Source organism: Drosophila pseudoobscura, chromosome 4 (assembly GCF_009870125.1).
Source record: "Drosophila pseudoobscura strain MV-25-SWS-2005 chromosome 4, UCI_Dpse_MV25, whole genome shotgun sequence".
Lineage (NCBI taxonomy): Eukaryota > Metazoa > Arthropoda > Insecta > Diptera > Drosophilidae > Drosophila > Drosophila pseudoobscura.
The window spans coordinates 9,012,007-9,038,051 of record NC_046681.1 but is presented as its reverse complement, the minus strand read 5'-3'; the positions used below and the strand labels follow the sequence as shown (position 1 = coordinate 9,038,051).

At 43.2% G+C, this 26,045-nt stretch overlaps 1 long non-coding RNA gene across 1 annotated transcript in view; it reads left to right on the top strand.

Annotated features, from left to right (window-relative positions):
• LOC117183998 (uncharacterized) overlaps nucleotides 1-26,045 on the top strand; it is a 130,621-nt gene that overhangs the window by 14,196 nt on the left and 90,380 nt on the right. Inside the window, exon 2 of the long non-coding RNA XR_004469125.1 lies at nucleotides 7,797-7,871. This is a non-coding gene — a long non-coding RNA (uncharacterized lncRNA). The remainder of the gene's footprint in view (nucleotides 1-7,796; nucleotides 7,872-26,045) is intronic.

The following is a 26,045-nucleotide window of genomic DNA, read 5'->3' as shown; positions in this document are numbered from 1 at the left end:
GAGATGGCTGAATGTCATCGAACTATTCAGAAAACTGCCACACAGTCTTCCCTTTGACAATCACCGACACTGCCAGCACTCCCCCCCCCTGGAGAGTGGAGAGGGGGTGGGGGGGGAGCTATTAAGTCAAGCTCCTCGATGAGACATTGTCTCAATCCGAGTCCCCAAAGATAAACTGGAACTGCTTATAAATTCCTTTGTCCTCGACTGCAGCTGTCATCAGCAGCATCTTTAATCTTTCGATCAGAGCGATCCGCAGCGATCCTCTGCCTCGATTTATATGCAGGAATGCTGGCCGGCTTGGCTGCCTCTCCCCAACTGGTTTTTTTCTGGTTCGGCAGCTGGACGCGTGTTAACGCATTGCCGGTACTTAGGGCCCAGGAACCAGGGCCCAGGGCCTGGCGATGAACAATGCAAAAATTTTGATTTGCTGGGGCTCGATGGCATTGTTTATCAATTTATACAATTTAAAATCGTCTCATTTCAAGGCTTTTCGAAATGAGACAGTTCCAGGATAAGGGTAAAGGTTTAGGAAAGGGTCTGGGATCTTGAATTTGTTGACTTTGAAGACCAGAAGATGTGCACAGAAGACACTTCTATAATTCTTAGAGTCTTCAGGTCTTCGAAATGAGACAGTTCCAGGATAAGGGCTAAAGGATGTGGCTCAAAAGGTAGAGGAAAGGGTCTTGGATCTTGGATTCGTGGATTTGAAGCCTGTAAGAGGTACAGAGATGACCCTTCTATAGTTCCTAGACTCTTAAGGACACCGAAATGAGACAGTTTCAGGATAAAAGCTAAGAGATGTGGCCCAAAAGGTTGAGGAATGGGTCTTTGGATCTTGAATTTGTTGAGTTGGAAGCTTGTAAGAGGTACAGAGAGGACTCTTCTATAGTTCCTAGAGTCTTAAGGCCCTCGAAATGAGACAGTTCCAGCATAAGAGTAAAGAGATGTGGCCCAAAAGGTAGAGGAAAGGGTCTTGGATCTTGGATTTGTGGATCTGAAGCCTGTAAGAGGTACAGAGATGACTCTTCTTTAGTTCCTAGAGTCTTAGGGCCCTCGAAATGAGACAGTTCCAGGATAAGGGCTAAGGGATGTGGCCCAAAAGGTTGAGGAATGGGTCTACGATCTTGAATTTGTTGAGTTGGAAGCCTGTAAAAGGTACAGAGATGACTCTTCTATAGTTCCTAGAGTCTTAAGGACATCGAAATGAGATAAGAAATGGAATAAGGATAAAGGGATGTGGCCAAAAGTTTAGCAGGATTTGTTGTTGGATTTGAAGCCCGTAAGAGGTACAAAGATGACTCTTTTATAGCCAAAAATAAAGAGTTCCCAGAGGACATTCCTCTACCATATATTATATCATTGTAGGATAGCATTTAGCGGTATCTTTTGGTGGGAATATTGCCTGTAAATTTCTCAGTTTTTTACTTGATAATATTCCATTGGAAATTGTTCCCCCACCTCTTTCAGGTGAGTCTTTCTTGGATTTTCCTGGAAGGGAGCTCTCCTCCATTATTTTATGATGGCTATGACCTCCCCAGAGGGGGGCAGAGGCAGAGGCAGTGGCAGAGGCAGAGTGGGTTACCCGAGATTGCATGGATCGCTGGGTCTTGGAGGGGCCTCTCTGCTGTGCTACCAAAATGAGCCATAAGTGGAACAAAGCTAGGGAACGTGACCAAATCAAATTTGATGGGTATTTCCATCAGAAGAACAGGAGCGTCGAAGGGAGGGACGGAGGGGGACGAAGGGGGACGAAGGGGGGTCCCTTGCCTGAGTGGGAGACAAATGAAAGCGAAAACGAAAGCCTGTAAAAAAAAAAAAACAAGAGAAAAAGGGAACACCACAAAAGCGAAACGCAGATGAAAGAGGAGGATGGAGAAAGTGCTCCCCAAGAAAGAACAAGAAAATGAAACAAGTCTAACGGTATCTTATGGGATGTTTTTGTAATTGGCTGTTGCGCCTCCCGATGCTCCCAGATTGTTTCGAGCAAATGATTTATGCCTGTCTGCAGGGCTCCCCCGTCCGCCCGTACCCCCCCCTCCGCCGTGTAGTGGGGGCGCAAATCAGTTTGGATTCGCATTTGAAATATCCATATAAATATTTAAAGAGCACGTGGCCATTGTAAATGGTATGTCATGTTAGATGGCAAACAATTAATCAAAGATTTGTATTTCCCTAACTCCCAAATTCCCACTCCCCCCCCCTCCTCTTCTTCTCACTCTCTCTTTCGCGCTATGCCCCAAGGAGTAACAGCGCTTAAATTGCTGGCAACATTCGGCAACATTCTGTAGTGGAGGCTGGGCAACATTCTTTAGTAGAGGCTTGGAAACATTTCCCAGTGAAGGCTTTGCAACATTCTCCAATGAAGGCTGCAACATTCTCCAATGAAGGCTTTTCAACATTATCCAATGAAGACTTTGCAACACTCTCTAGTAGGGGCTTGGCAACATTAACCAGTGAAGGCTTTGCAACATTCTCCATTGAAGGCTTTGCAACATTCTCTGGTGGCGGCTGGGAAACATTACCCAGTGGAGTCTTGGCAACATTAACAAGTAAAGGCTTGGCAACAATCTCTAGTAGAGGCCTGGGAACATTCTCTATTGAAGGCTTTGCAGCATTGAAGCAGCACCCGAAGTTGGCAACATTGAACCCCCTTTCGAAGCTGGCAACATTTACCGCTAACCGATTGCGCTCGCTCCTTATTCAGCAACTCATGCGGCTGCGGCTCTCTCGCTCTCTCGTTGGTTTGCTCTCTTGCTCTCTGAGTGGTATACACAGAAAACGAAGTCCAGCTCACGAATCGACGCATGTCCATGCCAAAAGCCTTGACAGGGTGCCCCATGTCCATCGTTAAACAGCCACAGACCCCATGTCAAGTACGTTTCATCATAATTTGGCCATTAATACACACACACACCGAACACACACCAACACATGTGTATCCTTGGCAAGAGCCGTACGCCAAATGTTGAAGGTGTTTCCTTTTCAGCTCCTGGATTTTGACTCACGCATTGTTAAATATTTAATCAACAAAATTTAATGCGTGGCTTTTTTCATTCACCTTTTTCTTCCACCTCTGTAGTGGGGCTTCCTTCAAAACGTTATTTTGCCGCCGCTTTCGTCATTGATAAATATTGTAAGAGTCGCACGTGTCTGGTTTGAAGGTGTCAAGATTTTTCGGCGTGTCGGAAGGCATTTCCTTTTGTTAAATTAAAGATTATTCACTGACATTTGTGTGGGGTGTCCGCATAAGAAATCCATAAAGTCTCGTAATCTATACAGAAAATAGAACAGGCATAAAAATAGCTTTCCTATAGGACACACATTTAAATTGGCTTTTACGGTTGGGGAAAATATGGAAAATACATATATCTACATACGAGTATAATTAAAGTTTCTCGGAAAAGATTAATTTCAAATACACAACACAATGGCCTTGGGACAGGGATTTTGTATTTTGGGCAAAGGTCAGGTCACTTGGGTGAACGCCCACGCATCGGGGCAGATGTCGCAAGCAGAAAATTCTTTGATGGATTGGGAATACAAAATAATGGGGCGTGATGGAGCTGTCAGTACTACGAAACCCGGCAATGTGTGTGTGTGTGTGGAGCCATAAGTCAATAATTTAAGGATTTTTTGTGGCATTTTTTATCATTATTATTTGTATTATTATTTATTATATTCTTATTTATTATATTCTTGTTTATTACATTATTATTTATTACATTATTATCTATTATATTATTATTATTTCTAATTATTATTATTTTTGTACCTATTATTTTTATTATTTATTATATTATTATTTAGTATACTATAATTAATTATTATTTTTAATTATTATTATTTTTGTAATTATTTGTATTATTTATAATTTTTATTATTAATATTAATTTTTATTTATTATTTTTTATTTAATTTTTGTATTATTGCTATTTTTTTTGTATTTATTATTATTATTTTTTTTAAGTATTTATATCTCCCTAGAAATTTATTGTATATTTTTAAAGATTTTTGTGTAAAAATTTATTTAAAATTTACCCCTGGAACAGGCATTTTTGCGGCTTACCAATTTTTGGACTGGAACGTTAAACATTTGCTAATAAATTATGCTAATACTGTGGATTCAGCTCATTAAATTCCTGCCACCATTTTTTGCCGCTTTATTGGCTTAATACAATTTGGAATTACATAATAAATTTGCACTTTTCCTGCCCCACTTTCTGGCGTCAGGCACAATGCAAATCGAATACCAATTCCCAGAATTTTTCCTGCACCCAATCTGTGCCTGCATTTCATACATTTTTGATGACCCACAGAGCCCATCTTCTACCGAAATATCTTCACTTGAGGTGAGAACTTTCAAGAATAAAATAATAAAAATAAAATAAAACCCAACAAACAGACGGCGAAAAGAAAAGTAAACTGTAACGTTTTTTATGCAATTATTTTTAATTTTTGTCGAGGTCTGTTTTTGTTTGAGCAGCCGAAACTTTCAAGTGGCAACAGAGCCGGCAGCTCCTCCTCTGGGAGGGCCATGGAGTGGCACGGCGTGGAGTGGAGGGCTATGCTATCTGCTTGGCTCAATCAAAGAGCCAACAAAACGTGGCACAACAGAAATGCTGTATGCAAATAAAAAACTCGTAAACTGTCCAAGAAGGGGCGCCAAAAATATTGAGGGGGGAATGGGGGTATGAGGGGGTACAGGAAATATCTGGCCCTGCGGTCAGTTTGCTTATATTTCTTATTTAATTTTACACTTTCTTGCCAGTACTCCCTCACTACCACCCCTCTCTCTCTCTCTCTCTCTCTCTATCTACCTCTGTCTCTTTCCAAATTCAAGCAGATTTTTTTTCCTGCTTTTTCTAGCGTCGAGGGGGTTTAGGGCTTTACCGCCCTTTTGGAACTCTGAAACTTTAAGTGTTAGAAAATATTATGGTAAATGGAATATTTATAATATTTAATTTTTATTTTTATTTATTATGTATTTATTTTATATTTATTTATTATATATTTATTTATTTTTTATTTATTTATTATGTATTTATTTATTTTATATTTAATTAATATTTAAATCGATTAACCCACGAAAATTAAGCCAGAAAAAAAAGGCTGGAATATATTCTTGTAAATGGAATATTTATAATATTTAGTTTTTATTTATTATGTATTTATTTTAGATTTAATTATTATATAATTATTTATTATATATTTATTTATTTTAGATTTATTTATTTTATATTTATTTATTATATATTTATTTATTTTATATTTATTTATTATATATATATTTATTTTATATTTATATATTTTATATTTATTTAAAAAATTAAGCCAGAAAATAGAGAGCACTTTCTTCCATGCTTTTGGGTCCTTCATTGCCCGTTTGTTCCTTGCATAATTCTCTCATATTTCTAGTAAAAAACATACCCTGTAGTCGAGGCCAGCGCCTGTAGGCGCCCCCCTGTCCCCCCCGCCAGCATCTTCTTGTTGTATTTGCATACATTGTGGGGGGTCCAGCTTGAAGACTGGAATTCCTGCCTCCTCTAGGACTTGGTCACGTTTTGTCAAATATTTTGTGTGTCCTGGCGGGTCTATTTCTGTATTTTTTTTCTTTTTGTTGTGGCTCTTGTTAAATATTTTAGTTTTGCTGGCGCTGCTGGGGGTTCCACTTTTTTGGGGTCTGAGCAATTTAGTGAAATATTTTGATTGCCAAACGGGCACCATGGCGCTTTCATATGAATAACCGACTGCACTTAGCACACTCACACATACAGCTGTAGTGTGTGTGTGTGTGTGGGAGTATGGGTGTGTGTGTGTGTCTAAACGGAAGTGGCAACATTGGCGCCACAAGCAAAAGTTTTTGTCGCTGACAGGAAGTTGCAATTTTGTTTGCAATTTCCTTCAGCGCACATTTCGGTGCAGAAACCGAAAGAGGAAGAGAGCGAGTAGGGAAAAGAACAACAACTCGGCAGGGTAGCCATGCCTTCTGCTGCCTGCTGACGGTAGGGTAGCCCTGCCTTCTGCTGGCTTCTGCCTGCCTTCTGCCTGCCTTCTGCCTGCCTGCTGTCAGCATGTTTAGTTAACTAAGTTGCGGTTATTACAAGTGAGAGGTGCTAGCGCTGCCCTCGCAGGGGGCACAGAGGTGCACAGGGGTGCACGGGGGTGCCAGAGTTGCCATCAAACCGGGCTGGAAAGAGGATGCGGTTTTGAGGGGTAGTGCACGTGCGTTCTGCCGCCTCGCTGTCACTGATTCTGCCACTGCGTCAGCCATATTTTCCAGAGTCAACTTTGGTGGCAAATTAATTTGCAACAAAAGTTGCACAGCGCATTACACAAATTGAAATATGCAGAACACGCATTTCGCTCTTTTAATCTATTTTCCCTCTCTCTCTCTCTCTCTCTCTTTCGCTCTCTTTCGCTCTCCCTATTTTTTGGCTCTTAGTTTTTGCGAGTTTTTAATTTTATTCGCCTGTAATTTGTGGATTAATACGGAATTATGGCAATGACAATGTAAGCTGAAGCGCGTTGCGCGATACGAAACCCTTTTTGGCCCTCGGAAGCTGCAGAACAGCCACCACCCGTTTCAATTAGTTTTCTGGTAGTCATAATGAGCTTTAATTTCATATATAATTCAAATTATTGTTGCAACACTTTCGCTAATCGTGCCTGTGACAGCTCAATTAACGCTTTCGTAGCCTGGCAACCCTGTCAGCCATCTCCCGGTCGCAGCAGCAGCTGCTATGGCAACTGGTTGGGGACTAGAGGGAGAGAGAATTATTGGTGTGACACCCAAGCAAGTGTCAGCGGAAAGTGGAGTGGTATGACAATTACGAGTGCGAGAGAACATTTCTATCTAGTATATGAACGTCTCGTGTCACGGTGAAGCATGAATTCAAAAAGTTAACGAAAATGTGCGTGTGAGCAGGTCGCAATTGCAGGTAACTCAATCACAAGAGGCAGGAGGTGAACGAAATCAACAAAAGCAATTGAAACAGCGACAAACAACATTGATCAGTTCTTTTCTTGGTCTTGCATTCGAGCAGGAGCCAAATATTACATATTCCGCTCATCCGAAAGTGATTAAAATTGACATAGTTTGGGGGAACAGAAGTAGTTCACGATTGTCATATAAATTCGTATATGTACATTCAAGGAATGCCAAAACAAGGCTGATTATGGGAAAAGATAATGATTCCATATGTAAATAGATCGCTATGAATGCTGTAGTCCCGAATGCTACAATTTACACACAAAATGCGGTCTTGAATGAATTATATCTATGATTTCTACTTGAGTACAAAGATCAGTCAGTGACTTCTACTTCTACTATGAAAATCTGTCAGTAGTTGTCGTTTAAAACCTGTTCTTATCACAACTGTGGCCCATTAATGGTCCTAAATCTGGCAGATCAAGCCCCATCCTAGAACCAGTCAACAGCCATAGTTAAAAGTTGATTGCCGTGACATTTATCCTCAAATCCGCGGCTGTAAATGCCACACAAAATATCCTGTTTCCATTCCATTCCCTGGGTCATTGGCCCCTGTAAACGCTGACCAATTAAAGGCCACTCTCGGCCATTTTTCCCTCCCGGTTGCTCCCCAATTAGTTGGGTCTTAAAGTTCCCCTCCCGCTCCCCTCCCACACACAGAGCAGGGCGCACAGGTAAATCCCCCATCGACACTGTTTTTTCATACACAAATAAATTAATGCCAACGTAGAAAAATATTTTTCTAAAATGTTTTTGTTTTTATTTTTTTTCAAATAATTTTCTGTTTTGTTTACAAACTTTTCAGTTGACGGCATTTGCTGCCATGGACAGCGACAGCGACAGGATCTCAGGCAGAGAGTCAGCTGGGGAAGGCTCAAAGGTCAGTGGAAAAATAATATATATATATATGTATAAACCGAACCGTCGCGACCCGTATATATACATAAATTCTCCTCTGACATAATTTGCTCAATCATTTGCATAATTTTTAACAGTCCAGCAGCCCGGGGCCACGCTCGCCGTTTGCATTTCTCACTGATTTATTTTATTTTTTATTCATATATATATATGTGTATATGTGTATATATTTTTTGGTGTGTTGCGCATCTCGTTAACAGGACGAAGCAGAGAAATATTCAACACCAAAGCAAACAAACAGCAGAAGAAAATAATAAAAAAAAAGACAGAAAATATGGGTCTCGACTAGGGGGATACCTTGGCCATAGGAGACCTGTATATTGGTGTCTTATAATACTACGAAAAGAGCTGGATTCTGGGGTGTTTAAGTGGGGAAGTATCTGGTAAACAGGCCTGCCTATTGGTCTCTCATAATTCTCCAAAAAGAGCTGGATTCTAGGGTCTTTAAAATGGGGAAGTACCTGGTAATATACCTGGTAAACAGACCTGCCTATTGGTCTGTAATAATTCTCCAAAAAAGCTAGATCTGGGGAGTTTAAATGGGGAAGTATCTGGTAAACAGGCCTGCCTATTGGTCTCTCATAATTCTCCAAAAAGAGCTGGATTCTAGGGTCTTTAAAATGGGGAAGTACCTGGTAATATACCTGGTAAACAGGCCTGCCTATTGGTCTGTAATAATTCTCCAAAAAAGCTAGATTCTAGGGTGTTAAAGTGGGGAAGTACCTGGTTATATACCTGGTAAACAGGCCTGCCTATTGGTCTCTCATAATTGTCCAAAAAGCGCTAGATTCTGGGGTCTTTAAGTGGGGAAGTATCTGGTAATATGCCTGGTATAAAGGCCTACCCATTGGTCTCTCATAATTCTCCAAAAAAGGTAGATTCTAGGGTCTTTAAAATGGGGAAGTACCTGGTTATATACATGGTAAAAAGGCCTACCTATATAAACATATATAAACCTGCTAAACAGGCCTGCTTTGGTCGGTAATAATTCTCCGAAAAAACTAGATTCCAGGATCTTTAAAATAGGGAAATACCAGGCCTCATTTCGAGTCATGAAAACCTTCCCCAGGGGGTCTCTACGCGTCTATATACCCCCGTGAATACCCCGTTGATGGGTGTCCTCTTTGTTTTTTGTGGCTGTATATCGCTCTCACATCCAGTGATAAGAGCACATTTTTGGGAAGCCGACGAAAAAATGCGACACGTGTTGCGGCAGCAGTTGAAAAATTGTCACCAACCGTTCCATTCGTTCCCAGAGTTATGCCAGAATTTTTCCAGTTGCCATTTGCCACATTTTGCACATAAAAATAATTGTGTTTACTTTGTTTAATGCGATCAATGCGACAGAGGCTCCTTCAATGCCAATGCCAGTGCCAGACGAGGCCAGTGTTTGATGTAAGCGTATCTGAAAGATACACAACCCAAATGAGTCTGTGTATCCGAGTATCTGGGAAATGCCAAAATGTGTCAGAAATCGATTGACGCCCCCGCCCCCGCCCCCGTCTTTCGATTCCAACAGGTCTCTGGGGGGGGAGGGGGAGGGGCGGGAGTCTTGTTGATTCGATCTAAACAGGCAAGTGGTTGAGAATTTTAATTGAAACTCTCTGCTGATTGCACAATGTGTTTGAATTTTGATTCAAGATTGCGTGATTGAAATAAAAAATGCGACTTTCAGGAGGCGTTGAGGAGAGCTGAGAAGTTTTTCCCTCTCCACAACCTAATTGGACACCTTGCAGGCACTCAACCCCCGCCCATTTCGTCGCCAGACAGCCATAACTCTTCCTGCCTTCAAGCCAATGGCTAATGGTTGAAAAAACAAAACAGAAATCTACCAAAATTGAAGCTGGCAATGGACATGATGCCTTCAACTATTGACGGGTGTGGCTGTCACGGCCACAGGATGACAAGTGTTGTTGGATTCTGCAAACAAGCAAAGAGGAATTGTACATTCTAAGGTGCACACGTACCCCGGGCTGGACATTTCAATCAGAGCAGGTCCTTTTCCGTGATAAATCCCTGCACACGATTTCCCCCTCCTTGACTCTGGCCAACTATTCCTCTTCCCTGGCCGTTACTCTCCTGGAAATTGGTTGCAAATTCTACTTTTTGTTGGGCATTTCAATGCAGATGTGCCCCCCCCCCCCCCATGCCCCCTTTGCTTGCTGTTTGCATCAATATTTAAAGAGCCGGAAATTTGTGCATTTTTTTTTTTTGGCCTTTTGGCCGCCCACTCGAGTCATTTTGTATGCAAACTTAATTACAATTTCATTGGGTTTGTTATATAATATGTACTCGACTCGTTGTGCCATGTTTTTGGAATAGTTTTAGCCAGTTTTTTGCCAGCTTTTTTGTGTCCAACTAATTCACTTTGGTCCCTAAATATTTACGAGTCTCTGTGGAGGGATGTACAGATTTAAGTGCCTTTGGAGTGGGGGGCGGGGGTGGGGCGGGTTGCTGCTATTTTGCAAATTAAGTTGTCACTTATTTGGCTTCAAATCAAATTGTAATTTATTACAACAAAATGATTATTTAATAACAATGGGGAGCTGCAGAAACCAACCCGAAAGACTTGACAAGAACTCGGTGCACTTTTCATAAATATGCATAAGACATAAGCGATAGAGATAGAGAGAGGGAGAGACAGAGAGAGGGAGAGAGTGTGAAAGAGATGCATCTGTATCTCAGTCTGTGTCTCGTTCTCGACATGATTTGTGGCATTCTCCGACTCTTGCCTGATGTTCCCATTTTCCCGAACAGTAATTGTAACTGTCATGTCGTGTGTGTGTGTGTGTGTGTGTGTGTGTGTGTCTGTGTGTCTGAGAGTTAGAAATTGAAATTTATTTGCATTTTTGATTTGTCAGTCGTCATAAATATGCAAGGACCCCGGACAGGAGGCAGGAAACAAGGAGAGAGAGAGCGGCAGAAAGTGGCATTTTGCTTTTCTGATGAGATTTTTTAATGAACTTCACTCAGAGCCAGAAGCCAGCAGCCAGCAGCCAGCAGCCCATACCCGGCCAATACCCGAGCCCTTGTCAACCCCTAACCACTTAAGATACCCTGGAAGGGGCATAGAAGAAGGGTATATTGAGTGGGGGGAGTGCTGTGGAGAGTCTTGGGTGGAAATGGGCTTGGATTATGGACCAGAAGAGGGCATAAATCGATCGAGGAGTGGTCTAGAAGGCTATTAGTGGCTGCCAGAGAATCAAAGACCTGCTGGGAAGCCCGTAGAATCCTTTGCCAAAGGCCCTTTTCCCACAAGTAAGGGATAAACCCTAGTCGCGCCACTGCCTTGCCCTCAGTCTGTACCGCAGGAAGCCACAAAAAGTGGCATTAATTGTTCTGATCTTTGCTTTGCCGCTTACTGTGGCAAGTTCAAAGCTAATGATGAGAGAAGCCCTTGCCGTACACTCCACGGCCCACGGCCCACGTCCCACGCAACATTCAACGATTTTTGCTTTGATTGAAACTGAAACCGAAACCGAAAAAGGATTGCACTTCAGACTTCTGACTGGGCTTAAAAGTTCAATGCATCTAGGCTTACCTCGGAAAAGGGGAGGGGGGGGGGGGGGTGAGGCCCTGGGCCCAGGGCTAAAGCCAGCCCCCCAGCCCCCCCTGTCCACACGGCAACCAGCTTGCATCATATTTCAGCCAACTTTTTGTTTCTATTTATCTTATCCGGTTATCCGGTTATCCTGTGCTCCCTGCAGACAATCGAATGGTTTCATTTCCAGCACAGCACACATGGTCACAAAAAACTTGCACGTCACTAAACATCATTTGTTTCTCGAGGGGGGGTGGAAAAGCCATCCCCTGTCGCTGTCCCTGTCCCGTGCTGCTTGGAAATCATAAATTACCCCAAAAAGTATGCAACATAATGCCAGAAATTTGTGTAAGCGCATTCTCTCGCATCTGGTGGGGAGGGTGTGGCCATGCACTCGGCATGACCCCCACGCACACGCACACACAGCTGTCAGGATTCGCAGGTCCCGAACCTGAGCTTCTTTCACCCTCCACGAAAAAAAAAGGTTAACTAACGTTTGCTCGCAATTTTATAAATAAATAAATACAGGGATGGGAATGCGAAGAAAATATAGTTTTTGGGGTGTGCCAGATAGTTCTTAAGGAATATTAAATAATATATATTAAAATTAAGCCCTCAAGGGCCCAGATATAGAATCTATATTTCTTGGAATTTTCTGCTGGAATAAATACCTAAAAAAATTAAAAATATTCTTCAAAAATTCGCCTTTAGCCACAAATATATTTTGTAATAATTGGCAAGAAAGAGAAGACTCAAAGAGAGCCATTCATATACCTACAAGGCTCCTCCAGATATATTTAATTAATTTTTTTAAATAATATACCAGGCCCCTAATATATATAAATATAATATAAAATAAATATATATATCTGGGCTAAAGTATATAAAATATATATATATATATATAATAATAAAATATATTGAAATTAATCCCTCTTTTTTTTTGCAATTTTTTGCTGGCAGAAATACCTAAAAAAATTTTAAAAAAATTCGCCTTTAGCCTCATATATCGTGCAAATATATTTTTTAATAAATAGCAAGAAAAAGAAGACTCAAAGAGAGCCATTCATATACCTACAAGACTGAAGCAATACTTAATTAATTTTTGTAAATAATATACCAGTGCCTTAAAGGTGTGGAGTCTTCGCAAAAACACGTTTTATTGTTCAAATAAAGCCTTAGAATTCGAGTCGTGTTTTTTGGATGCCGCTCGCAGAACAGATTGCCAGACGGTCTCGGAAGTAGAAATTTAATTCCGACTTTTAATGTTTTTTCCCTAATTAAACCTTTCTTTATGAAATCTTTAAAAAAAGCAGCTAATTTTTCCAATTTTCCCCACTTATTTTCATTGTTGATGGACCTACTTCCGATTTTTCGTCCCTTAAAAAGGTCTTACCACAACCCAAATTTCTTTCTCGTAATAAGGACACTCTAATTGATTTTTGAGAATTTTTTCAAAGTCCGCTCTCGACCGCAGCCAATAAATAATAAAAAAATAAATAATTAATAAATAATAATAATTATAATAAAATAATAATAATAATAAATATATAAAAAAAATAAAATAAATATGTCGCCTTTTTAAAGAACGAAAATATGAGTTATTTTAGGTACATTTTCCCCTAATCTACTTTAATGAATTATTGCTTTTCTATTTTTTAAATGATGCTTAATGGAATAAAGATTTAATAAAAATTCAAATCCACCTTTTTCTTTGCATTGTGCTGGAAATATTTGTGCCCTGAGTGTAGGGCAGTGTATCTGCAAGGGTTTTAGAAGCAGAGAAATGTATAAATAAATCCAGCTTTTGTTTAGTTTCCCCCAAGGCTGGAATAAAACCAAAAATTCGCCCTTTTCCACCCATGTATCGTGCACTAATAAATGGTGATAAATCTCCGAAATGCATGGCCAAACACCTGTTCGAAACCACAATACCCTCGATATCCCCATATACCCTACAATTCCAAATGAATCCCGCTTTTGTTTAGGAATAAAAATAAGAAAAATATATGTGTACTCGCATGAATGTTTCGGTCAGCCCTGGGGGCATAGATATCGCTGCCCCAACATATTCGAGGGGCAGAATACATTGTATATATTTTAATAAGCTTAAATGCTCTTTAAACACTCTGTGGAGTGGCAGGAAATATTCCAAAATATGCCAAAAATCTACAGTCTCGTATTTCCAATTAATTTTTGTTGAATTTTCTTTGGCTGATTAACCGCAGATTTCTTGAAATCCACACGTGTATATTTAGGCCTACAAATACTTGGGATTTTGGCCCTGGATTGTTGGGGTTAATTACGAGTTTCTCCCAAAAATAACTTTTGCCGGCAAATCGAAGGCAAACATTTCTGTGGTTCGCCCCCAAAAACAGTTGCACTTATTTCACAAAATGTATTTAGTTTTCAGTTTTTGCAGCCGACACTTGAACATTTATTCGAGCAGGGATATATATGGCATATATCTGTATGTGTGTGCTGTATAATCTATCAGATGCCCACATCCATCTAGGGGTTCGAGTTCACTAATTGCAAGCGGTGCGTAGGGGAAGGCCCCCCCCCCCCCCAAAAAAAGAGAGAGGGAGAGATGAAATAATAACCCAATGGTACTCAAATGAAGACCGCTCCAATGGGGATTAAGTGAAAGCGGATGGGGGTGGCGCCTGGGGAAAGCACTCATTTAAATTTCATGCTTATTGCCACAAAATAGCTCAGTTGGTGGCTGCTGTTGCTGCTGCAACTGAAAATATTTTACATATATCACTGACAAGCGACGACGGATCAGGAAATGGCCAGAAGAGGTCGACGAGGGGGCGAGGGGGGCGGGCAAAGCCGGGGCCAGCCAACCAAAAAACAAGCTTGGGGAAGCACCAAAATAACACCAAGGGACCCCATGTGTGTGTCAGTGTGTGTGTGTGTGCTTGGTTAAGCTTTCAAGTAAAAATAGCAAAAATGCTGTCAACATAATAACGAAATTTTAACGCGCAGAGCGCAACGAGAGACCCGACTCGGGTCTGTTCTGGGGGCTCTGGTCCTGGGTCCTGGGGTCCTGGGTCCTGGACTGGTCTGGCAACGCCATTTCCACGCATCAAGTGATTGCTCTTCTTTTTTTGGTAATGCCCTTTCGGCGGGTATGTTGAGCCTTGGTAGAATCTAGACCTTTTTTGGTAGGAAATTTGTAACCAAAAAAATCTACAATATTTAAAAAATATTTAAGGCACAATAAATTCCACCGGAGAAGGGCATTTCCGCTTCGTTCAGCCACTAAAGGTCCTGTGATTTTTTTTTTGGTTTGGTTCGCCCTCCCCTCACCGCCTCTCCCTCGGTTTATTCTGTGGAGGAAACGTACGGCAAACTAAAAACTGAAATCCAGAAATAAATAAATTGACGTGGCTATGACGCTTACACGGCTGAGATGGGTACTGGCCCAAGGGGAGGGACGAAGGGAGGTTCAGTTTCTGGGATTGCAGGATTGCAGGATGTGCAAGGACACAATCATCCGCGGCAAACCAAGCGGCCTGCACCGACACCGACACAGAGGCTCCGACTCCAAGCTGGAATCCGCTGCTGTTCTGCTCCTCTGCTCGTAAATTCGGCATGAAAAAGTTGCACGAATAAATTAAATTTGTTTGCAGAGGGAAAAATACCTCCCCAACAGAAAAAAAAGGACGAAGAGGACGAGGAGTAGAGCAGGGAAATCCACTCCGTTCGTCTCCTCTACGGCCGCAGCAAATTGTCTGGCTAGCATGTGAGTGCATCTGTATTTAATTTTGCTATTTTAAACGAAATTTTCACGCTGCCTGCATTTGGATTTTAATTTATACATTCGTATAGCCCAGCACGGACGGAGAGCGCCACGGCTACGACCTCCGGAGATGGTAACGAGGACGACGAGGATGTGGACGAGAGCCGAAAGTGTCTAAGGAATCCATTTGGCATTTTCACTTAGATGGTAATGAAAGCTCAACTAAAGAGGGGCTGAGATACAGAGAGAGAAAGGCCAGGGAAGAGCCAGGATGGAGGCAAGGAAAGGCCATGAAAGAGACAGATTATAGCCAAGGAAGGAGCCAGGGAAGAGCCAGGATAGAGCCAGGATAGAGCCGGAGAAGAAGTTCCAAGGAAGAGCCAGAATAGAGCCAAGAAAGAGACAAAAAAAGGGCCAAGGAAAAACCTGGAAAGAGCCAGAGAAGAGGGTCAAGGATAGAGCCAAAGAAGAGCCAGAATAGAGCCAAGAAAGAGCATAAGAAGAGCCAGAAAGGAGCCCGAGAAGAGGGTCCAAGGAAGAGCCAGGAAAGAGCTAGAATAGAGCCAAAAAAGAGCCTGGGAAAAGCTAGAAAAGAGCCAATACAGAGCCAAGGAAGAGACAAGAAAAGAGCCAAGAAAGAGCCTGGGAAGAGACAGCTTAAAGCCAGGGAAGAGCCAGAGAAGAGGGTCCAGGGAAGAGTTAAGGAAGAGCCAGGATAGAGCCTGGGAAGAGCCAGAGAAGAGGGTCCAGGATAGAGCCAGGGAAGTGCCATAATAGAGCCATGAAAGAGCCTGAGAAGAGCCAAGAAAGAGCCTGAGAAGAGCCAGAAAGGAGCCCGAGAGAGGGTCCAGGGAAGAGCCAGTTTTGAGGGTCCCGAAATAACAGAGATTCCAAGCAAATCTTCCACAATTTTGGCAGCTAAAAGATGCCATACGCTCCACACATGCCCTGCAGCCTGTATATAGAAATATCTTCCTTGAAAATCGTCACCTGCTCATCATTTGGTTACCAAAAAGTCCAAAAAAAGACTTTTGGCTTGGCTCTGGATGGAATTTCAATACCCGCTTTGGCTTGTAAATTACATTCCCGTCGCATTGCATCGGGGAATGGAATGCCTTTCAAAACGCCGGCAAGTGCTGGGGCAAAAAGGCGACGATTGTCGAGTCCAATCAGCCGTGCATCTCACGGAGCGTTAAGCCCCAAGCTGTTGCCCAGGCGATGATGGGCATAAAGACGATACCGGTGCCGTGCTAAATATCCCACAGAACCTGCCGTTCCGTAGCCAACAAAAGGCTCATGCATTTGCCCGATTTCCATAGACCCTACCGGCTGTCTGCTGGGTCTGCTTCCCTTCCCCCTTCCCCTTGGTCTTTGACGCTGCCATGGCATGCCACTTGAGCGTGCAATTGGCCGTGCAACGAGTCCTGCAACAGCAGCAACAACACAAACAATCAAGCCGTGATTTGACACTTGAGCAAAGCGAACGATACTCGAGAGTGGAGAGAGCGGAGAGTGCCCAAAGAGTGAAAGCAATTTTGGGCCAAAGTGCGTCTCTTCGACACCCAGAAGGGGGCCCAGGTCTTGGCCCTCCACAGGGTATGGAAATTAAATAAAACCTGGGGACACTGACCACCTGGATTAGCCACGTCTGGTGGCCATTGGGCCATTGCCATCATCGTAGAAATAGATACAGAGGCAGCACTACACACAATGCCCTGGCCCCTGTCCTAACGACAGTCAAATATAATTATGGCCATAACAAGATGGAGACATTGTTGGCCCAAGGAGGCCCCCCTACAATAAGCCCCTCAGGTCGGGGCCATTCGAGGTGCGAAGCAAAACGCAAAACAGCCGCAGAGCAAGTGTCAACGGCATCACCGGCTCCTGGGAGGGAAATCAGCTTCAACAGAATGGAGTACACTGGGGGAAATCAGAAGTGAGAAGGGGGAGGAAGGCACCGGAATAAGGAAAAAAAAATATTTCCTTATAGAAAATCCAAAAGGGAAAAGCGTTATTTAGGTCGATATGCGGTAGAGATGTGCCAGAAAGCGGTCTAAGGAGGTCTCTCTAGAGGTATATCTTATGTTCCAGGAACAGACGTGTAGGACATTCTTTTCTCTTGAAATGTGAGTGTAAAAGATCTTAAATAAATAATTATATGTATGGGCATCGTATTTTCTCTTCTGTTTTTGCTTTTCAAACTATCAAAATTTAATCTTTAAAAATTCCTAGAATTATTAAACATTTTTTTTCGCTCAGTGTCTTCAATCCATGGTCACGAAAACCCCTCGCTGGGGGTAAAAGCAAATTATTATCATTTTTAAAAGTTGGCGAACTCATCCGGCTGTGGCTCGCTCGCTCCTCAGTCTCTTCGGGCTCTCCGGGCTCTCCCTTTTCCCGCTTTTCCTTTTCCCGTTGTTGAGGTGACGCTGCGCTTGTTTAATTAAGCCAGAAGCAGGAGCAGGAGCAGGGCCAGGAGCATGGGAATGGGCAGAGGCAGAGGCAGGAGCAGGAGCATGGGAATGGGCATGGGCAGAGGCAGTGGCAGGGCCAGGAGCAGAGGCAGGGCCAGGACCAGCTACAGAAACAGTTGAGAAAAAGGCGGATGATTCCTGTGCAAAGGAAAGGAGGGGTTGGAACGTTTTGTCGAGGTCATAAGGGTGGCATTGGCATTGGGTGGTTAATGCTACCAATGCTAGTGGTGGGTGGGTGGTGCTGGTGCTAGTGGTGGTGCTTCTGCTTCTGCTGGTGGTGTGGAGGTTAACTCCACTTGTAGTAACTCGTGTACTCCCGCTGGGTTTCGGATCTGGCTCTGGTTTGATTGCCACTCAACTGGGGATTTAAAATATGCGACAGGCGTAGCGCAAAAAGCAATCGAGTTGGGGTCGGGGGGAGTGGGGAGGGGGAAGACAATCCCCGTCACTTAAACTATATACACGTGTTGTTTGCTTCCCCCTCCCCCCTCGTTTGGGTGGGGGAAAATCAAAGTTTTGCCTGTGTTCACCTTTTCGGATAGTTGTTCAAATATGTCAACACACTGACGATGGAGAGAGGCACCCAGAGAGAGAGAAACAACGACAACTCTGGCGGAAAAAATTGCTGTGAAAATTTGCCAGACTGACGCAATTTATGGCCCTCCTTGGTTGACATTTTGTTGCAATAACCCGAAGCAGGAGGCAGGAGGCAACACCGGGAAGACACAAAAGCAAGAAGAAACCAAAGGAAGCCAGCATGTTTCATATTTTGCCAACTACCAAAAGGGATTCAGTTTACTTTGCGCCAGCCCCCCACCCCCCCCCCCCCGCGCAGTCCCTTCTCTCTGTTTTCTGGATGCCCTTTCCTAGGGGTCCTTTGGGTTGAAGGAGAAGGCTTGGCTTTAGAATTTGTACCATTTTCAGGAGGTTTTTTATGTGTCCTTTTAGAGGTTCGAAAGGTCCATAAATTTGGGAGAAGCGACACTTTCTTTCAAGCAAAATCTTGACGATATATTGAAACACTTATTGGAGAAAATATAGACAAATTTCTAACAGCCCCTGGCAGCCCCTGGCAGCCCCTGGCTCACTCGCCTCGGTAGCTTCGGTCGCTTCCATCGCCTCGGGCTTTCAGCAGTGTATCCCCCTCTTCGGTGTCTTCTCTATCCCCCTCTCCACCGTTCCCCCCCTGAATATCTACGACATGTTGACGGTGAAAATAAATGGAAAATTGTTGCAACAGCAGTGGCACTTGCAGTTGCATATTATTGTTTAGTTACCGAGAAAACATGTGTAGGGGCTGAAAGAAAATAAAACAGAACCGAGAGAGGATTTCCAATTTCTGTGCTCCAAATATGCAGGGGAAATACTTGGAGCCCCTCCGGCTCGTATGGTATCTCCTTTTATAGGTCAAGTCGTGACCCAGTGGCCGGGGGGGGAGGGGGGCACACCCCGGGCACAACCTTGAGTGAAAAATATTGTATGCTAGCAAAGTTAATGTCTGTTTACGTTTACCGTTGGCTCTGTGTTGGCTGGGAGGAGGCGTGGCACATTGCACACGCATTCGGTGGGGAGGGGGGGTGGGGGGGAGGGAAAAACTGTGGGGGCGTTAACAAAGCCACTTCGTGGCTGGCGGCACACTCTAGGGGCACCACCGGCACCGACAGGGCGACAGAGCGAGACAGAGCGAAACAGAGAGCGAGAGAGAACTTTGGACATTTGTTTGCCTGATGAGGGGAGGGAGGGGGAGAGTTGGGGGGTCACCCAGGTGGACAAATGACAAATGGCAAGCGTTTAACTCGGAATTGGCTAAAAGTGCTGCACTGCAGTCGTCTGTCCCACGAAAAACTTTCCATTTGCGGGACTTCGAGAGACGGGGCACGGGGGACGTGAGACGAGAGACGAGCGCAAGTTCAACTCGAATGTCAAATGTCGGGGAATTCTCTTTGACCAAAGTCGAAAGACACACAGAAAGGCCGTTGAGTGCATTTCAATTTCAATTTCAGTTTCAATTTAGCCATCAAAAGCGGATCGGATCGGATCGGAGACTGTGAGAAGAGAAGAGAGAAGAGAAGGGAGGAGTGTTGGAAATCTGTTGGAAGACTGTTGGAATACTGTGGGAAGATTGTTGGGAGACTGTTTGAAGACTGTTCAAAAGCTGCTAGAAAACTGTTGGAAGATTGTTGAAAAACTGTTGGAATACTTTTGGTAGACTGTTGGAAGACTGTTGGAATACTGTGGGAAGGTTGTTGGGAAACTGTTGAAATACTTTAGGAAGATTGTTGGGAGACTGTTGGAAGACTGTTCAAAAACTGTTGGAAAACTGTTGGAATACTTTTGGTAGACTGTTGGAATACTTTGGGAAGATTGTTGGGAGACTGTTGGAATACTGTGGGAAGATTGTTGGGAGACTGTTGGAAGACTGTTGGAAAACCGTTGGAAGATTGTTGAAAAACTGTTGGAATACTTTTGGTAGTCTGTTGGAAGACTGTTGGAATACTTTGGGAAGATTGTTGGGAGACTGTTGGAATACTGTGGGAAGGTTGTTGGGAGACTGTTGGAATACTTTGGGAAGATTTTTGGGAGACTGTTGGGAGACTGTTGGAATATTGTTGGAATACTGTTGAAAGACTGTTGGAAGACTGTTGGAATACTTTTGGTAGACTGTTGAAAGACACATGTTTCGAGTTTTATATCCATTAAAATTCCTTCTTTTTATACCCCCATTTATCAAGGAAAAAACATTAAGTTAAATATTTATTTTATTTATGTGGAGGGACTTCTAATAATTTACTTATACTCCTCCCCCTTGTGTTTTATTTAATGCAACCTCTTCGAAATAATCGCTGTCGATGGATTCATTTCAATAAATCATTCATTCATTCGTCTTATATTAAATTTTAGTAAGGTTTTCATAATACAATCTCTCTCTCCCGTGGCTCGAACTCTTCCTCCTTGACTGCTCGATCCTCACTCCTATTCGATTATTTCATCTCTATATTTTAATGGTACTCCTTTCCTACGTACTATGTATATTCCCAACGCCATTTCTACTTTAATATTATGCACTAGTACCATGGAGTTCATATAATGATTCCCTTATTCTAACATTTTTATTAGGACTAATATTTTTATTAACAATTTTTTTAATTCTAATTAAATTTTTAGTTTATTTTATTATTGTATTTTGTAATTTGCATTTTTGATTATAAAATAATATCACTAATAAAAACTATATTGCTTGCTGTTGCTGTTTGAGCAACGTGGACAACATTTAAAGGAAAAATTACGATGATTTAAAATAAATATAAAAAAAAGAAAAAAAATAGCAACCACCCCCAAATTCTTCGAGCTTGATGGCACGCATTTCAATTAATGATTTCCTTATTCTAAAATTTTTATTATGACCTATATTTTTATTATTAATATTTTAATTCAAATTTTATGTTTTCTTATTGAATGTATTTTTATTTTTTTTTTTGTATTATTTTTATTTAATTTTTTTATTATATTTATTATATTTTTATTATTTTTATTTTTTATTTTATTGTATTTTTTTATTATATTAATTTTATTTGTTTGTTTTTTTATTTTGTATTATATTTTCTTTTAAGTGTTTATCAAGCGTATTTCTAACTGCTCCCTAGATATCTTTGCTTAACAAATACTTTTAATTTTAAAAGAAAACTCGTTCAAGCTCATTTATCAAGCATTTATTTTCTTAATTGTCAGGTTCGTACCTAATGGCTAGCAGATTCTTGGATATTTTTCCCCCTTTTCCAATCAGTTTCCATGGAAAATGTGTCTCGTTTTGCACTCCTTTGAGCAGTAATTAATTCAATATCCAATATCCCAACAATTTATTCCTCTACCACTGAAAATTCTCCAGCTATTTACGTAATGAAACGGAAGTCCAAGCTAAAAGACTTGACACCTTGTCTGTCTGTCTTTCAGGCTGCCCGAGCAGGCCAGGCAAGTCCTTCGTCCTGCCTCCCCCTTGTGCTGGCCCCCTGCCACCATCGTGACAGCGCCCTGTGGCTGCTTTTAATGGCTTGGTCCAATTGCCTCAAAAGCAACTTTGAAATGCAAAAATAAATGCGCTGCGATAAAATGCAAAAACAATACGAGAGAACTGCGAGCAAAACAATATATTAGAGGGGCAACAACAACGGATAGATCTACCAACAAAATCTCCAGCAACGGCAACAATAATTTAAAGGCAGAAAACACAACAAGGACAACTTCATTACGCGTGATTTAAGGACAATCGTAGGCTAAAACACCTAAGAAAGAGGCCAAAGCCAGAGCCAGAGCCAGTACTAGAGGGTGGAGCTCGAGAAGGAGGGAGGTTGGTTCCTCTTTTGCTTTTGGTGCGTTTTATTTATTTAAACGCATTTGTGTAAATTATCATTTTAAATTGCTGCCAGAAGAGGAGGAGTGTCAGGGCAGGCAAGGCAGGACCAAAAGCAACGCAAAGTAATATATAAATAAATGAATGTTTGGTGGCCCAGCAACAGCAGAGAGACATCCAGCCGAGCCTGCCACTGATGGCTCTACCTCTCAGAGCCACTTCTACTTCGCATTTGACTCACTTTACAATGACATTTGCAATGTAATTTAATGAGTCACAATCTTGTTTCACCAACTGCCTGACACTTTCTCCCAGGCACCAGGCACCAGGCCAGGGCCACTCTCCACTCTCCACCCCTCGCTCTGGCCCCAAAGGAAAGTTTCCACCCCCAACCCCGACTTGGGCCAAAGGCAGGCAGCCATATATAACAGCTTCTGTCAGTCATTCAGTGGCAAGATTGATGTTTTGCCTTTGGAACATTTTTAAATGGAATTCAAAAATAAAGCAAAAAGCAGGAAGAAGCACTGGATACGACTGGCACATACCTTTTACTTGTAATATTTACGGGAAATATCAATGAATGCAGAAATGGTGACCCCGACCCCCATATACCCTAGCCTTTCCCGCCCTTCCAAGAAGGCCAATTACCTTGCTGGCACATACCTTTTACTTTTAATATTCAGTGGAAATATCAATGGATCCACCATAAATGCAGAAATGGTGACCCCGATCCCCATATACCCTAGCCTTGCCTGTTCTTCCAAAAAGGACAATTACCTTGCAGAGCAAATAAAATATGGTGAAAAGCCTTTGCCCAATGAATTCTTCACCAATTTCTGTGTGAGGGGGGTGGGGGGCGGGAGACCCGGGGTGGTGACCCCGACAACGTGATGATAAAGATGAAGCTGAGGACTTTATTCTGTTGCTGTTGGCTCATTTTTTGTGCTGACCATGTCTATATTATGATTTCTTTTCGTGCTCTCCCTTTTTATTTTTTTGAAGTTAATTTGTGGCCACACGCCACTTGCTACTTGCCACTTGCCACATGTGAGCGGAGGATGGGGCAAAGGACTGGAAATTTTTGCGCACGAGCGCAGCAAAGCGAGGCTGCCAAGTGCCTCAAGACCGGACCCGCTGAAATATCCAATTTGTGAAGGAGACACAGGAGGCGGCACAGGGGTCCCCGGTCCTGGCCATGAATGCCAAGTAAGGCGTCTAAAGGAGTCGTCCTTGTCGAGGCGTTCGAGCCGTCCGAGGCGTCCGAGTCGCCTTCAAAGTAAATCACTTGAGAGCGGGGCCAGCAAAAGGAAACGCGTTGAGCTGCCATTTTGATTTGAGCAAAAGACGCAAAAAGGTAACTAACAAAGGGACGGTCTGGCGCAGCCAGAGACCATTTTTTTCTCTGCCCTTTTCTCTTGGGGATTCTCAATACCCTTAAAGATGCCGAGCGGCTAGTATTTGCAGGAGATTTTTACAGCCAATGAAGCTTTCCGAAGCCCAGAATTGATGTATCTCGAAGAACCAGGGACTATTTCCTAGATGAAACAGCTATCCCCCGATCTAATGCTCTTCTAAGGATATTTAAATCTTCGGCTTTCGTGCGGGGATGCTTCGTTTTTTTTTTGTATTTTGCTTGGACCGCACAATTTTTCTTACTTCTCCGTTTGGCTGGCTGTAGATTTGCTTCAGCTGCGTTTGAAAAATTGGCTGCCGTTGGCTTCAACGTTTTCGTCGTCACGTCACGTCAGGATGTCGGGACTTCACCTTGAGAAAGACACACAGAAGCAGAGAGGAGGGGTGGAGAGGGGGGCGGAGAGGCGCCACTACTTTTCCTAACGCCATAATGATGATGTCACCATCAGCAAACGTCACCTCAATGCCGCAGAGCATAATGATGAGCAAAAGGACGAGGTCCTGGCACTGGAATGGATGGATGGACGGCGGCACAGATTGATCAACTAAAGCGGGGCACAAAACTTTCGCACAGGCTTAATGAGCTTTTAATAAAAGTCAAGCCAGCAATCCCCCCGAGAAAAATCCAAGAAAAACTGGCCACGCACGCCCTCTCAGGGGTGGGTGAAAAAGGGGGGTCCTGCCTCCGCCACCGCCTCCTTCTTGTGCATTTGAGCGCAAAACTTATTTCTGTCACGGAAATTAAATTTGCTCGCTCAGGCGCCGCAGGCACAAGTGAAGTGAAGGCCTCCAAGCACTTTGCCTAAATCATGCCCGACAGCACAAGAGCCAGGCAGAGCCAGAGCCAGAGCCAGGGCCATGAGACAGGGGCTGGAACCAGCAGCCATCCAAAGTTTTGCCCAACTTCCCGCCAAGAACCCGCCCCAGGACACGCTCTCTCTCTCTCTCTCTCTCCCTCGTTCCTTGCTAAGGCGACAATTATACGCTTTTAATCTCTTTTGAACGTCGCGAACGTGCCCAAAATTCTCAAAATCTTTACCAAAAAACTCCCCAAAAGCGCTCCAAAAAGCGAAGGTGTTTTGGGCCAAGGGCTGGCTCAAATCCTTTGGAAAAGACCAAAGAAATCTGCCGGGAATTAGCTTCAATGGAAATTTCCATTTCACTCTCGATTGCCAGGACTTGCAGCTCTGTGGCTTGCCCCTCGAAATATCCAACAATTGCGGTGTTTGGGGGGGGGGTAGGGGGGCGGGCCTGGGTGGCCACCGGCCACTGGCCGCACAAAAGCCTTGTCGATCGAAATTCTATTGGCCGTATAAATCTGTACCTGGCTTACAGCTCAATTCGCGTTAATTTTACACACACAAAAAAGGCAGGGGGCCGAGAAAGGCTTGCCATATTTCGTATCGTATATAGCACTTGTGCGCTCAGCTCCCGGCTGCGGTTGTGGCAGGGGGGGGGGGGGGGGGGGGGGGGGGGGCAACAACCATTGTGTTGACAGGCGGCGGCAATGCGACGCTGCCAACAAACAAACCGCGCTACAAACCGCGCAACAAAACTGCCGCAACAATGCCAGGGGGCCAGCAGAAGGGCTGCGGGGGGAGGGGGGGGGGGGGGGGGGGGGGCAAACCAAAATCCAGAAACGAACTGGAAAGTGGACAAGTCCCCTGCGGTGATCGAAGGTTTGGATACCCTTGAAGGCGGGGCATGGGGCGGGGTCTTTCAGGCAAATGGCTTTCCATAACCATAAGTTCTATTATTCCGATATTACTATATTTTCTTTTGTGCAAAAATCTATAAAAAATCATCATGCCCCACAGCATACCCGAAAAAGTGTACACCAATGCCCAAACGCGAGCAACTGTAATGACAATCGACAACAATTACAATCAAAAATGGCTGAGCACGAAAATGGAGCCCGCCCGAATGGAGCAGTCGACCAGTGTACCACCAGGGCCATAATTACCTTTTCGCCCCCCCAGGGGGGGGCACGATTGTCGCCCATAACATTGTAATTTTTGATGTGTTTGTCCGGCAGGAGAGAGAGTCCACGTTTGGCGATAGGCAAAATCAGAGTGTTAACACACTCTCTCCTCTTGGCCGGCACGGGTCAATAGCTGAAAAATATTCGCGCGACGACAGGCAGAGGTCAGCAAGTTGATTGCCTCATTTATTTTTCAATTACAACATTTGTCCCGCACAACATCCAGCAGCAGGACAGTGGAGAGAAAAACACACACACCAACAGACTAATTAAAAAAATGTAATGAATAAATGAAAAATCACAAAACTCATTAGGCCGAATGCCGAATGACAACACAACGACAGCGACAGCGACAATGGACGACAAGAATCAACAACAAATCGATTTGACACGAAATTCCAACAACAACAACAACAACACCAACAACAACAACAGACATTACAACAACGTTTACAAATGATGGTAATCGGAATAAGTACAGAGACCTAATTGATAGGTTGTTTTTTCCCCAGAATAAAAACCGAAAAAAAACCAAAAATCTACATTAAAAATAAAGGAAAATAAAGGGGCTACATAGTCGAAGCCATGAATGCCCTACGGGGAATCAAGAGACCTCATCGACCCATTTATC